Consider the following 16,793-nt stretch of genomic DNA (forward strand, 5'->3'; position numbering starts at 1 on the left):
ATCAAAGTAGTTAAGTAAATCAACCATAAAAACGTAACCACAAAAACATTCACCACTTGACACAAATATTTTTGACGTGGAAACCCAAATGGGAAAAACCACGGTGAGATGAGACTCACAAGATAACTATCTGAACTCTTCTGAAGTTCGCCCTGTTAGGAGCCTAGCCTGTTAAAGCTTTACAAAAGTCTTGTTAGGGACCACCCAGTTAATGGATTGACTACATTGCCTTGTTAGAAGCAATACCCTGAAAGGAGTAACCTCAGTAGAGGATTTGAAAATCCAAGCTAATGGATCACCTTGTTAGAGGATTTGAATAGCACCAAGCTTGTTAGAGCTTACTCAATTAGGGGAATTCAATTCCATTGTAATTGTTAGAAAACAACAAGAGTTTGTTGATCTATCAGAATAGCACTACACTTGCTTGATCAGATCCTTTTCATGCTCCTATCTGCCTTTACTCAAATTGCAGATACATCATCCAGTTTAGCAACCATACACTCAACTGATCTTTGCCAATACTGAAACTAAACAACTTCATCGACCTTATAAACAAATCAATTAGGTCGGTAACACAACAAAAACCTAATTCTCATAGAGATTACAAACAAGTCGGTTCAAGTATGACTGTTGGATTACATAGCAATCTCTGCACATCAATCAAGAAAATCTCAATCGCTCCTTGATCACCACTTCATCGAACTTAGTAACTCATCACATGCTTTGCGTTATATGAAATATACTTACTCATTCCCTAGACAAAAACCGTTACATCAACTCGCCAAAATCACTTGAAATTATCTTCATACAATAATCATTTGTGTCATAATCATTGTCGCTCATCATCAAATTGTAAACCAATATAACCAATTCACCTAACTTAATCGGTCAGGGTTTATCAAAAACAACAGGTAGGGTTTACCGATTACTAGTTCAACTCTCCAATATATAGCAATACTGGTTCACTCCACAAATCCTTCCTACTGGTTATAGTTTCCTTCACTAGCTCATCCTACCGGTTACAAAACAATATTAACAATGTCATTACCAGTTAATTGACATCAATGACAACATAACACATCATTAATGCAATCTTCATGCAAATGCCAACAATATTTTCCAATAGGATATAAGGACTCGGCTAAGTGTATATGTCCACCATCTCCAATGTTGATTTCCTTAGATTTTGGATTTTGTGATGAAACTAGGGTAAAGTCTTATGCAAAGGATTGGATAAGGGGTATGGAAGGATGAAAACGAGGTGTTGGATAATGGATCAAATATTGAAAGCTTTGTGCATGATCGAATGGAAATGTTGGAGGGATCAAAATTGGCACACATCTTGAGGGATGGTGGATTGATGGAGGAAAAGTGGATCTTAGATTTTGAGATTTGGATGGAGGAACAATCAAGGATTTTGGGATGTGAGGATCCAAAATGGATGAAGGAGGTGATGGAGAAATAGATTTGGAAGGTTTGGATGGAGGAACAACAATCTTGGTTGTTGATTTGGATTTTTCTTTAGACTGTTGTGCTTCAAGGAGACGCTTAGGGATCCACATGGTTTTTTTATTTTTCATGCTTTTGCAGTTTTTTGGAATGCATTGCTTCTACAAGTGCCTTAGGAACCCATATAGCTTTTGATTTTGCTTTTTTTTTCTTAGTGGGCCTTTATTTCCTTCTAGATGGATGGAAGGTATCCGAAGATGTACGCCTTTGTTGATCCTGCACAAGGGATGGAGGGATATAGGGTCCTAAAATGGATGGAAGAGATGAAGGGGGAGGCATGTATTTGGATTTTGGTTTATTGGGGATACCACCATCTTGAGGAATGTCACTGAGGCCATGACCCTTAATATTTTCTTTAATATGGAGAGGCTCTTACTTGTGAAGGTCTACCCCTTTGCGTTTATAAATATTTTGACTTGTAGGATCATGAGAGGGATTTGTAGGCATGAAGGATCCTTGAGGTGAACGTGGATGATTATGACAAGGAGATGAAGGTATACTTTTATCTTGACGTGGAAGAGGACCATTGGATAGAGTAGGAAGGGTGTTTGACTCTTCATTTTGAATAGCATTGTTTGAAAAGGTGGAAGAGGCATCATGATCTTGCTTAGGAACGATGCTTTGCTCTTGAGATGGAAGGGGATCATCTTGGAAGAAATGGAAAGGTATAATGGGATCATCATGGGATATTATGGAAATAAGATCTTTTTCAACCATTGAATGGGATGGCCCTTGAGATAGCCCTTGAGGGTCAACATGAAAAGTTTCATCATTAGGTTCATTATTTGAGGGATATGATATGGATTTTTGTTGAGAAGCCTTAGGAGATGGAGGAATCATGGAAGAGATGGAGGCGACATGTGAGCCATTGCTAGACACAGGTTCATAATTTTGATCATGCTTGGTAATGACATCAGGTTTCTCCTTAGGTGAATTTTTAGGATCTTCAATTTCAATTGCACCATTATCAATGAGATCTTGAATCTTATGTTTTTAATTCCATGCAATTCGAAGTCTTGTGTTCATTTTGTTTATGATATGCACAATACTTACTCAAAAATTCACATCCCCATGTGGTCTTTTTAGGCAATATGATAAGATTGTGCTCAAGTAGCTCTTCCAAAGATGACTCGATAGATTGTCCCAAAGGTGTAAACTGTCTATCTAGGGGATAGATGTCTTTTTGTCTTGGTGAATATGTCTTGTGATCTTGTATTAGATTTAGATTTTGACTTTCAATTACTTTATGTTCCACTTTATGTAATTGTTTTAGCATTTCTTGAAGTCTGGCATTCTTAATATCATGAAATTTTATCTCAAGAGGTGTCATTGAATCTTTTCGTTGAGCTTGAATGTCATGTATTTCTCTCTTGAGATATTGAATTTGTTGGGCCAAGGTAGCCATGGGATTCTTACTATCGTTAGAATTTTTAGAAGAGCTTCTAGTTTGAATAAGCATTTACAACTGACGGGACCAAGAGCTAGATGTGTTGTAGAAGTCAAGATCAAATTGAAGCTAGTTGTTCATTTGACATAGTGATTTGAGAGAAGTAACTAAGATCTGGTCTGGTTTCAGGAACGATCTATCATGTATAAGACATTATCTAAGTTAACTTAGGTTTGATAAGTAGTTGATTGAACTAGCTGAGAGATGATCGACAAAATTGCGCAACACAATGACAAGGGTACACTATCGAGATTGTTTATGCTCAGAATTATGATGACCAGTTTTATGCTCGCTGTAGACTTATTTGGGCAAATTTGACTATTTTGACTGACAAGATTAGGAATTCGTACGATAGAGTTTTTAGACCCAGACGACAGTTTAGCTGTTTCCAGATGATAAAGATAGTTTTTCGTACAAGTTGCTGCCTGATTTCATACGATAGTTGGGCAGACTCCAGACGATAATCTACTAAATGTGATGTATATTCGTACGACATATTGTAAAAGGCCAGACGACAATTGTGCAGTTTTGTACGACAGGTTTTACAGAGCCAGACGATAAACTATTAAGATCAATGAAGACTCATACGACAATTGGTATGTAGCAGAACGACAATTTAGCAGACTCGTACGACAGAGGATTGGACAGAGACGAGATTATGACAGACAAAGTTTTAATGACTGACAAATACCAGTTTTTGATAAGGACTAATGTTTCGATGACTGACAGAGACCAGTTTTGGACATGGACAGAATTTTGATCACTGAGTTTTTGATGATTTTTTTATTATTATTTGTTTTCTCCAGTTTCAGTATTTCAGTTTTAGTTTCAGTTCCAGGGATGAAAACACAACAAACATGCAAGATGTATAATGACTTCATTCACAGCACGCTAACCCTACGAAAGTTGGCTTAGAGAGGAAAACCTTTGCTTGTTGACTTAGGTACACACCCAATAGCTAATCAGAATACAGTCGTTGAGTCTCACGCACTAGATTTTCAATACCGTATTAGCCGACTCCAAACGCTAATGGGGGCACGATATGGCAAGTGTCTTGGGAGAGTTACTATTTCTCTTGCACAAATATTATTTATCCTTTCGGAGGTGAATCGGGTAGCCTCTATCTTATAGTTCTTAGTAAGGAATTTCGTTTGAAATTACCCCTTGAAGTCACGCAAGCATGATTGAGGCCTATAGCCCGACAAGGTACCGAAACAAGCTGTAGTCACATAAACGTGATTGAGACCGTGAGGCCCTACAAAATGCCCGATATGAGAGATCTTAAAGAGAAAACTCAAATAATCCCGTCCTCTAAGACTTAAATCACAAAAGGCCTATTTATTATAGTGAGTTGGAATTCTTAGGTCCAACTGTACTCACTTGGGTCGTTCTCACAGGGTGATTACTTTTTCCCACTGTGACAGGCCTGCTAAAGGTATACAAATCTCAAAACTTAGAAAAAGCTTCGAGGGTCTAGATTTTTGATTATCTGTAAAAGACAAGAGCATACTCTCCTACCTCTTAGATTTCTCTTCAAACACAAAAGATAGATTTGTTCATTAACCAGATAGCAATTTAAGTGCCTAAAAAAATTGAATTTTAAATAATACACAATGTTTAGTTGATTCTTTTTAGGCAACCTGCAAGAACAATGCATTAGTAGTCATTTCACTTTTGATTCTTTGACAGGCGTATGTTCGATTGATAGATTCTTTGACAGGCATTCTGCATAAAATCAGTTAGGCTGTAAAAATCTCAAGCAAACAGAAGACAGACCAGGGTTAGCGTTAGCATTAGTAAAATCCAAATTTCATTCACGAAAAACCCTGAAAAAGTATATTGTTTTTGAAACAATAAAACAAAAATTCGTAGGACAAAGTATACCTTCTCATACGAGTATTCTCACAGACATGAATGACAAAACATAGAGTCAAATAAGCAGAGTAGAAACTCCTGTGAGTATTCTATCAAAACCACACGATAAAAGACAGGTCTTGACATAATGTCGTACGATGAAGGATATATACTTGTACGATATTTCGCAGAGGTTGTACGAACGAGACCTGAAAGATTTTTAAAAAGTGATTTTAAGGCCAAAGGATTGAATTTCGAGCCCCACGGTGGGCGCCAAAAATGTGTGTGAAAAGTGGATTGTATCTGTATCTAAATACACACCACTTCAATTAAGTCATTAGAAGCATGGTTAGTAAATCAATAATCAATAATGAACAATAAACCATCACAAAGCGACCTATTGCCTTCTAGTAGATGCGAGTTTCGTCTTGCTCTCAGATTTCATATGCAATACCAGTTACTAGACGACATCTAAATGAAGGATTTAATCTATATGAGTATGAAATTGAGCTAAATGAATGCAAGATTTAAGCTAGATATGCAAGATTAATCTAACATGATTTAAGCAATATTAAGCTAGATGATTTAATAAATGCAATAAATAATATGTAATATCTCAATGCACAAATCTCAATGAACCTAGAGAAAAAACAACATAATAACAATATATTCTCTAGGATCCTTGAATGAGAGATGAGAGCCTGAATTTATAGAAAATTCAAAAAGAAACCAACGACTGAGATTAAATGATGATGAGCAGTCAAGATTTTCTAAGAAAAAGCACAATCCAAGTGAATTGATGTGATTGGCTGTTTTTCTTAGTTTTAAAGGAAATTGAAATAAATTAAGATAAAATAAAAATAAATAAATAAATAAAAATAAATAAATTTAAAAAAAAAATAAAAAACAAAAAAAAAAAACTGATTTATTCTCTATTTCATTCAATTTTGATATTTAATTATTTTAATTGTTTTCTTTGAGATTTTTCAATTTTTAATTCCTTTCCAAGATTATCTCCATTTGATTTATTTTCTCAAATTTTAATTCTTTTTTCCCAATTAATTCTTTTTTTGATGATTTAATGGCAAATTGATTTATTTAATTAAATATACTAGGATATTTAATAAAATAAATAGGATAATTGTTTAAAAATGACTTACTTGGAATGATCAATTAATTAAATATTTATTTAATTAATATTGAGTGATTAATTTGCCATGTGACATTTGACGATTTAAGAAATTAATTGTGTGCTCAAGATTAATTTAATTGCCTTTGGTTAGGACCTTGGTGATGTTGTCGGGACTAGGGGGGTCTATGGTTTAGATGACCATTTTTAGGGTATTACAACTATCATTTTTGGTACGACTCACTGAATGGATATAAGAACTAGGAATGGATATCAGTTACCATCATATTATATAATATATTATAATGTATATAAAGTGAGGGGAGATAGAGAGTGTGAGGGGAGAGAGGGAGGGAGAGAGAATAGTGAGAGACAAGGACGGAGAGGTGGAGAGGTAGAGAGGGAGGGAATGAGAGACCTATAGTGATGCAAGAGCATCCCCGATCGATGAGCAATCTTGCATCAACCAAAAATATATTTGCTTCTTAGTTGTTCTTGTTGCAATTTCTATGTCACTTCCGGAATTCTCCAATAGTTGTTTATTTTCCATTACGGATCATATTTTTGGCTTCCAAATTTGTTCTTATTCCTTGTTCTAGATTTGCAGTTCATTTGGACTCTTTTCCGACAAGTTACTACTTCCAAATTGGTTGTTTCTTGGTTTCTGAGGCAGTTTTGAGTTTAACGGCTAGTTGGAGATTTCTTCCCTTGCGGAGCATTTTCTTGGCTTGCGGATCTAATTGGCACGATGCACGATGTTCTTAGGCCCTTGGTCGACCTTCCTTGGTGGTTTGCACTTTGTTCTTGGCTTTGGTGAAGGAGATCTTCACGCTTTGGGTCCGACCTATTTTACAGGTTTCATTTCCTGTCTTGGAGAATGTAATCTTTTGTGGCCGACCTAGATGTGTTTCGGATGCTATATATATTATTGTATTTAATCCTTTGGGAGATAATAGAGAAGAGATAAGATGTTATTAATTCATGATATGTAATTAGAATACCTCTTGGAGGTCCAGATGGATTGTAATATGGAATGTATTCTATTTTAGTCCTGTAAGCTCGTATGTTTACCAAATGTTGCTCACAAATTCATGATGAATATATGATGTTGTGGATGTTCGATCTTGCATTTTCTCTATGTTGTGTTGTTGCTTCTGTTGTGTTACTTTTGTTGCATTATCTAGATTGTTCTCTTTGAGGACCCTCCGAATCATGCCTGCACCAGATGGTATTGGACAAAAGTTTACTTTGATTTCTTTAAAGGAAAAAAGAGAAGGAAGTGAAGAATTTGAGTCTTGTGAAGGGTTGTAGTGCTGAGAAGTAGGGTGTCATGGATATACCAGATGATGGCATATATTTGAAGAAGGATCTTGTGGATAGGTCTGTTAGCAAGATGGTATCGGATGGCAGTGAAGTTAGAGTTGTGGAGGCATATAAGAAGAGTTCTGGTGGAAGGAATAGATCAAATTTGCAGAGGAAAGAGAGTGGTAGAAGGAGACTGTGTGCAGGTATGAAGCATGGAAGGAGAGGAGAATCGGAAAAGAAGTTGGAGAATTCAACTGAGTTACCGGAAGAGGTAAGGAGGAAGAACTTTGCAGATAAAGAAGACATTTGGATTATAAATGAGCATGGGGTCTTTATTCCGAATCCTTTTTCTATGTTCATGAGTTTACTCTTATGGAACATCCTTTTCTACCTGGGGTGTCTAATGCAAGAGCATCCCTGGTCGATGAGCAATCTTGCATCAACCAAAAAAGTATATGTTGCTTCTCATTTATTCTTGTTGTAGTTTTTGTGTTACTTCTAAAACTCTTTGGAAGTTGTTTATTTTCCATTACTTGTTAGATTTTTGGCTTCCAAACTTGTTCTTATTCCTTTTTATAGATTTGTAGTTCATTTGGACTCTTTTCCGGCAAGTTACTGCTTCTGGATTGGTTGTTTCTTGGTTTTCGGGGCAGTTTTGAGCTTAATGGCTAGTTGGAGATTTCTTCTCTTGAGGAGCGTTTTCTTGGCTCATGGATCTAATTGGCACCATGAACAATGTTCTTAGGCCCTTGGCTGACCTTCCTTGGTGGTTTTAACTTCATTGTTGGCTTTGGCAGAGGAGATCTTCACGCTTTGGATCCAACTTATTTTACACATTTCATTTTCCTGTCTTGGAGAATGTAATCTTTTGTGGCCAACCCGGATGTGTTCTGGATGCTATATATATTATTGTATTTAATCCTTTGGGAGATAACTGATAAGAGATAGGATGTTATTGATTCATTATATGTAATTAAGATACCTCTTGGAGGTCCAGATGGATTGTAATCTAGAATGTAATTCTATTTTAGGCCTGTAAGCCCGTATGTTTACCAAATGTTGCTGGAAAATTCATGATGAATCTATGATGTTGCGGATGTTTGATCTTGCATTTTCTCTATGTTGTGTTATTGATTCCGTTGTGTTACTCTTGCTACATGATCTGGATTGTTCTCTTTGAGGACCCTACAGATCATGGGTGCACCAGATGGTATCAGAGCAAGTGGCGAACCTTGAGGCATTCCTTTGGGTGAATAGATCACCGATTTGAGGCAGGTTGCAAGTGTGTTCAATAAATCATCAATAGAGAGTAAATTGAAACTTGTAGTCATATCACCGAAACAAGGCAGTTGCACCAGAGAAAAGGAGTAGATGTCGTTGAGAAGGATGGACCATAGAAGGATAGAGAAGATGGTGGAGGATTTCAGAAATAAAATAAGGAATGAGATTTGAAATGTGTTGGCTCGTTTGTAGAGGAATCCAAAATCAGAGGATGAGTATGAAGAGGCAAGGGAAGAGCTAAAGGTCAAAGAGGTTGAAGGACCGACAAATGAAGGAGAAGATATATTTCTTAAAGCGATGGCATGAGTGAGTAAAAGTCATAAAGTTGAGTTTGAAGATATTAAAGACCCACAAAGGGTTAGGTTAACACAAACTAAGTTGAAAGGGCATGTTGCTTTGTGGTGGAAAGAGTTGCAGAGGGATAGAGTGGAGAATGGTGAGATGAAAATCACCCGATGGAGATAGATGGTTGCAAGATTGAAGGCTAAATTCATTCTGGGAGACTATGAGTTGGAGTTGTTCGAGAAGTTGCAGAACTTGAAGCAAAAGGACACGAGTGTGAAAGAGTATACTGAGGAATTGTACAAGGTGATGATTAGATCCAGACATCGAGAGATGGATAGGGAGAAGGTGGCTAGATACATAAATAGACTTTGATTTAACATTCAGGATTACATGAGTATGCTGAAGATTTCTACAGCTGATGAGGCTTGCCAATATGCTTTGAAGGCAAAAGGTAAAGTGAAAAGAAGATAGCAAAATAACCCAAACGGAAGAGAGAGATATGTAGCGAATAGAGGGCAGATGGGTGGCAGTATGAAGCAAACTACTGAAGAGGAATCAAAATCTAAATGGAGTAAGGAACTGGATCAAAAGATATAAAGAAAAGGGAATGGCAGTAGCAGCAGGGAGTTATTGGGTAAATGTTTCAAGTGTGGGAAAATCGGACATAGATCTTATGAATGTTCTCAAGGGGCTAGTAAGATCAGAAAGGCAAGGAATTTAATAGCACATGAGGAACCAGATGCTAGAGTTACAGATGAGAGCATCATAGCACCGGAGTAGGGAGAATCCTTTATGTTTAGAAGATTCTTGGTGGAGCATAGCAGAGAAGAAACCGAACCTACTCAAAGGAAGAATCTTGTCTGAACTGTATGCAAATCAGGAGTTAAGTGTTGTAAGGTTACTATGGATACTGGAAGTATTGATAATTTGGTATAAGAGGAAATGGTGGAGAAGCTTGGTTTGAAGAGGCTTGAGTATCCCTATCCTTACAAGGTAATTTGGTTGAAAGATGATCATGTGGTGGAGGTGAGAGAACAGTGCTTGCTGAATTTTAATATTGGACCTTGTGATGGACTACCTGATTTTTTCTTTTCTCTTTCAATTTGTTGCGGTGATTTTATCGAACAGTTGGCTGACAATCATTCCAATGACTGATTTTTTATGTTCACTGTATTTGAAGTTATGTTGTCACTGGTGTGTTTTTTGGTTTTTGTTAAAAATCATGCCAATTAATTCATGAACAAATACAAACTCATGCCTAAACATGTGATTACTATTAAGTATTAAATAGCTATACTTGCAGAAAAACCAATCTTTATTATTATTCAGCATTCAATACACCCAGTGCATTTAGGAAAAATAATACAAGTTTTTGAATACAACAAGAATGCACATGACTGAGAACTTGGTATTTTCGCTTAATTCTGAGTTTGCTCCAGCAACATCTACAACTGCAAATTGATTGGTCCACGCCCTTAACTCTACTGATTGTTGGACCTTGGCATTCTAGACGGTAAATCTGTACTTATTCCTCCACGTTCCTATACAATGCAAGCAACCACAAACTACTTTCCAATCTACGTCACTGGGATTAATCAGTTCGCTAGCTCTGTTTAGTGGACTGCACTCTACACCCAGCTGCCTCTATTATGTCACGTGACCCCTATGTGTTTTTTGAAATTAATAGCTTCCTTTAGACACCCAGTAAATACCATATGGTAGAATACATCTTCCCGTGTTTCCAAAATATTGTGAACTGAGTGTTTCCAGTTGAAGGTGAATGCATGGGAATTACCTGTTTCCACTCTATCACGTCGTCTAACCTATAACTTATGCCCAACAAATACATGTTTACTCTTATCACTGATTTAATCTGCAGAATGGCATTTGGGACTCATGGTTGTAAACTCACGTTTTGTGACTTTCATTTAGCAATGCAATTTTCTTGAGGTTGCCACCTTATGATTACAATTCCACGCCCTTCGTAGTGCTAGACTAAACACTAAATACAACAATGACTTGTAGCAGTTGTTTTCAACAATTAATTAATAAAAATAAATACCTCTCTAACCCTGAGATTTCTCCAGCAGAGTTCACAAGTTGTACTATAGCTTCATTAACCTACACACCTCAATGACTGATTTGTTTTTTTGGAATTTCCCCAACCCAATCTTTCACAGGCAAAAGAAATGATAACTACGGATTTCGTCCCCAAATGCCAAAAGGGTTTCCAGATTTTCTCCAGAAATTAGCTCCACAATTTCCAAGAAAACTCAATACCCAAGATGTCTAAATCCTCATTAAATGCTCTTATTTATTACTTTTCTTTGGCACACATCCCAAGGCACCAACAATGTGGGATAAATGAAAGTTAGAATAAAATATTATTATCTCTTATGTCTCCCACATGAAAAGGGACACTTTTAATTTTTGTTTTCTTGACTATAGTCCTAGCATTAAATAATTCACTAAGTTAAATATTTACTTTTAACTCAGGAACTTTTAATAATTTAGCCAAATAAATCATTAATTCCATAAAATGGAAAACCAAGTGGAAATAAATAAACCCAAAGGAGTCAGCATAATAAATACATCAAAATTTCCATCGCCACTACGCTCCTGGTGACTTACTATAAATAGTAAGTGTCTAGGAAAAATCCATCAAATCGCCTCCAATCGGCCCGAAACTGAAAACACCTAGACCAATTTCCTCATTAGTACCTAAAATGTCTTGGTTAGCCCTTGGGACCAAGGAAAAATGGGCTAACAACATAACGCTAAAGAACTGCTAAAAAGGGGACATTACAGACCTTACAAAGATGAAGTCTTTGATATTGTGTCTATGAGTGCTTGTCATGTTTTATTGGGTAGACCTTGGCAGTATGATAGAGGAGCTATCTATGATTGTAGAAGAAACCCGATCACTATTGAGAAGGATGGACATAAGTTTACTATGGCTTCTTTGAAGGAAAAAGAGAAAGTGAAGAATTTGAGTCTTGTGAAGGGTTGCAGTTCTGAGAAGCGGGGTGTCATGGCTATACCAGATGATGGCATAGATTTGAAGAAGGATCTTGTTGATAGGTCTGTTAGCAAGATGGTACCGGATGGCAGTGAAGTTAGAGTTAAGGAGGTAAATAAGAAGAGTTTTGGTGGAAGGAATATATTAGATTTATGGAGGAAAGAGAGTGGTAGAAGGAGACCGTATGCAAGTATGAAGCAGGGAAGGAAAGGAGAAGAGGAAAAGAAGTTGGAGACTTCAGTCGAGTTACCGGAAGAGGTAAGGAGGAAGAACTTTGTAGATAAATAAGACATTTGGATCAGAAATGAGCATGGGGTCTTTATTTTGAATCCTTTTTTATGTTCACGAGTTGCCTCTCATGGAACATCTTTTTCTACCTAGGGTGTCTAATGCAGGAGCATCCCCGGTCAATGAGCAATCTTGCATCAACCAAAAATATATTTACTTCTTATTTGTTCTTGTTGCAGTTTTTGTGTTATTTATGGCACTCTCCGGTAGTTGTTTATTTTCCATTGCGGATTAGATTTTTGGTTTCTGGGTGAACTCACAATACTGGTTCCCACTTTTTGACCAACTTTGACACTTAGATGAACATTTTGCAAAAAACCTTCACTTTCCGACACCTATAACTTTTAAATCGTTAAGAATTTGAAGATGATGTAAACTAGTGATTTGTAACATCCTTTTTGTAGATTCTAAATATATTTTTTTCAATTTTTTTTGAATAAAATTTTATTGATTTTTCCATCTCCCTCAAAAGTAGTTTTTTACAGGAAACAACATTTTTTAAGAGTGATGTGCATCCCGAAATGTATAAATTTTTTTTTATAAATGATAAAAACTTATCTCTTTTAAATTTTGGTTTGTAACATCAATACCCAGGGCATGCAGTTGGTTTGATAGTAATATGTTGAATATTTTTTATTTTATTAAGTTTTGAAGTCTGACTAATTATAATTTAGATATAGGTGTACGTTTGAACACATAACTTGCTCTATATATATCAAAATTAAGTTTTATTTTTTTTGTTAGAAAGAAGACATCAATACCTAGGGCATAGATATTTTTTAGATTTTTTTTGAATTAGTTTGCTATTTTTCGCAATGCATTGAACAAAGAAGTTCATGTTCGGTGAAAAACCTACATTCATAAAAAATAAAATAAAAATATATTAATAAACTTAAATATATTAAAAATTATACTATTTGGAAAGCTTATAATAAGGACTAAATCCTTAAGAAAACAAAACTTCTAAATGAATTCGTCTGACCCCTCAAAAGCTAATGTAAAATTGGTTTTTTATCAGCATTTGATAGATGCAAAGGAGACTCCATTGCAAGTATGATTTAGAAGTAGAGAGGTTCTATCGAAGAAATTTTGATCTAAGAGCCTTTGATCTAACTCTCTTCAATTAATTACTTCAAATGGGACCTCTTAAAGCTTAAATAATTATATTTTCCAAAAAATGTATGATTTCAGCAAAAATCAAGATGTACCAAAAAGTGGGAACCAGCTTTGTGAGTTCACCCTTCTAGACTTTTTCTTATTCCCTTTTCTATATTTGTAATTCATTTGGACTCTTTTTCGGTAAGTTACTGCTTCTAAAATTGGTTTTTTTTTGGTTTCCGGGGCAGTTTTGAGCTTAACGGCTAGTTGAAGATTTCTTCCCTTGCAGAGCATTTTCTTGGCTTGTGGATCTAAATGGCACCACACACGATTTTCTTAGGCCCTTTTTCGACCTTCCTTGGTGGTTCGCACTTCATTCTTGACTTTGGCGGAGGAGATCTTCACGCTTTGGGTCCGACCTATTTTACAGGTTTCATATTCCTGTCTTGGAGAATGTAATTTTTTGTGGCCGACCCAGATATATTTTGGATGTTATATGTATTGTTGTATTTAATCCTTTAGGAGATAATAAAGAATATATAGGATGTTATTGATTCATGATATGTAATTAGGATACCTCTTGGAGGTCTGGATGGATTGTAATCTAGAATGTATTATGTTTTAGGCTTGTAAGCCCATGTGTTTACCGGATGTTGCCAGCAAATTCATGATGAATCTATGATGTTGTAGATGTTTGATCTTGCATTTTCTCTATGTTGTGTTGTTGCTTCCATTGTGTTACTCTTGTTGCATGATCTAGATTGTTCTCTTTAAGGACCCTTCGGATCATGGTTGCACCATACAAAGGGGAGAGAGGGAATTATCAACAAAGAGAGAGGGGGAGATATGTGTGAGAGAGAGGGAGAGGGCAATTGGGGGGGGAGAGATGGTGAGAGGGGTGAGGAGGGATAGAGAGAGAGAGAGAGGTGCTCAAGAGATAGAGAGAATCATGAGACAAGGATGGAGAGGTATAGAGGTAGAGAGGGAGGGAGTGAGAGACGTGTATATAAGGAGGAGAGAGCATAATTAGTGAGGAGGGGGGAGATAATGTTAGGGAGAGGGGGAAGAGAGAATGGGAATGAGATAAAGGGTAATTAGGGGGGAAGAGATGGTGAGAGGGGTGGAGAGAGAGAGGGGAGGGGAGTGACCTATAGTGGGGAGGGCATAATTAGCAGGGAGGGGGAGAGTGGGAGAGGGAAGTATCAACAAAGGGAGAGAGGTGTGTGAGAGAGAGACGGTAATAAGGGGGAAATAGATGGTAAGAGGGGTGAGGAGGGAGAGAGAAAGAGTATGAGGGTATGAGGGTCAAGAGAGAGAGAGAGAGAGAGAGAAGGATGGAGAGGGAGAGAGTGAGAGATAGGAAGGATGGAGAGGGAGAGAGTGAGAGATAGGTATAGAAGGGGGGAGAGTGTAATTAGCGAGGAGGGGAGAGACAATGGTAAGGAGAGGGAGGGAGTGAGAGATAGGTATAGAGGGGGAAGCAAGTGTAATTAGCAGGGAGGGGAGAGAGCATGGTAAGGAGAAGGGGGTAATAAGGGGGGAAGATATGATGAGAGGGACAAGGATGGAGATAGAGAGGGGGGAGGGAGATTTTTCTCAAAATCACATCCTAGACACCATCAATGTAGCAGAGGAGGTTTCTTAGCAGTTCCACCTTTGTTAAAGAATTTCCCCAATTCTAAAACTCCTCCACCAACTCTATGGTGACCTAGCCTACCCAGCTAATGTCCCAAATCTTTTCCTTCCGGATCCTTGATGTCTTCTTGGTCGATATTGCCCAAGAGTAGGAGAGATGGAGAGAGGTTAATTAGGGGGAAGGGAGAGGTAAGTATCAACAAATGGAGATAGGGGGAAGGGAGAGGTAAGTATCAAAAAATGGAGAGAGAGAGAGAGAGAGAGAGAGAGAGAGAGAGAGAGAGAGAGAGAGAGAGAGAGAGAGAGAGAGAGAGAGAGAGAGAGAGAGAGAGTTGGGCATGAGGGAAAATAAAGATCTAAGAATAGAGGGAAGGAGAGAGAGGTAGAGAGAAAGGGGGAGGGGTCTAGTAGGATAGAAGGAGAGGAGGGAGATTGAGAGGGATGGAGCTTGAGCTAGAGGTACTATGTAGGTAGGTAGGTAGAGAGAGAGAGAGAGAGAGAGAGAGAGAGAGAGAGAGAGAGAGAGAGAGAGAGAGAGAGAGAGAGAGAGAGAGAGAGAGAGAGAGAGAGAGAGAGAGAGAGATGTGGAGAGTTGGGTACAAATAGGTGTAAGGTGGGAGGGATAGTGGGAGAGGTAGACTTGTAGAAAGAGGGAGAAAGTGTCCAAGAGGGAGAGTATAATAGGGATAGAAGGAAACATAATTTATTTAATATAAAATGTTATATCAAGCATATATATAATATTTTTAATTTATTAAATAATATATAACATATATTAACACTAAATGTTATGTATAATTATATAAGAGTATAATATATTATACATTATAGACTAACAAATTAATTATCAAAATATGTAGTTTAAATAATAAATTATTTATATATAGAGGATGGCGAGGAGGGAAGGAAAAAATGTTTTGCAAAATTAGTTACATGTTAATGGAGGAGAGAATACCAGAAGGAGCACTAAGGCTCGGGAGACAAGTCAGGAGATAAGTGAGAAGGAAGAATTTGAAATAGATCTTACCAGCTAAACAGAGGAGGATAGAGAGTTATGGTTGGAGCGCACGATGATTGGCAGAGTGGTCGGGCCTTGGATGACCAGATCTACCATTAGAGAATGGATATCGAAACACTGGGGCCTAAGGTTGATAGTGAAATTCATTCCTAGGAATTTTTTCATAGTGGTTTTTGAAGATGGGATGGATAGAAATAAGTTTTTGTGCAAGGATAACTGGTTTATCAAGGAACATCCTTTGTATTTACAACCCTAGTTTCCAAATTTTAATCCACTCCCATTGGCAGTATATGACAGACTGATTTGGATTAGGATGTATAATTTGCCAATGGAGTATTGGGGAGATAAGTGCTTGGAAAAAATTGGTCGATCGCTGGGATCATTATTGGAAATTGATGAGGAGATTATTGAAGAGGATAGTTACGTGTATGCCCGGTTGAAGATAGCGGCAGTCAAGGAACTAGTCACTTCGGTAGGAGTCTAGATGCAACAGGTAGAGATTGAGAAAGAAATTGTCCCATGCTCAAAATGTGGTAGCAAAATGCACCTAGAGGAGGATTGCAGAATGTTTGTCAGGAAAGCTAGAAGAAATAACTTCCCCAAACAATCAAACAAACACCAATGGGTAGAAAAAACCATTAAACCTCTATTAATGATTTCGAGTAATCTTCAGAAGGAACCAGAAAAGGAAGAGAAGGAGGTTCCAATAGGAAAAGATCCTATTAAAATGAATCAAATGGAGAAAGTGGGGAATTTGAATTCGGATATTGCAGATCATAATCAGTTTCCTCTGACTTCTAATTTGGAATATGAAGAAGAATTCAGCCCAGAAGAAGAGGATAAAGAAGATGGATTGGAGAATCTGGATCGTAGATGCATAAGTCAATCGACAAATATTCTTTTGGGAAGAGCAAAAGGATGTAGG

The sequence above is a fragment of the Cryptomeria japonica genome, chromosome 3 (genome assembly GCF_030272615.1).
Source record: "Cryptomeria japonica chromosome 3, Sugi_1.0, whole genome shotgun sequence".
NCBI lineage: Eukaryota > Viridiplantae > Streptophyta > Pinopsida > Cupressales > Cupressaceae > Cryptomeria > Cryptomeria japonica.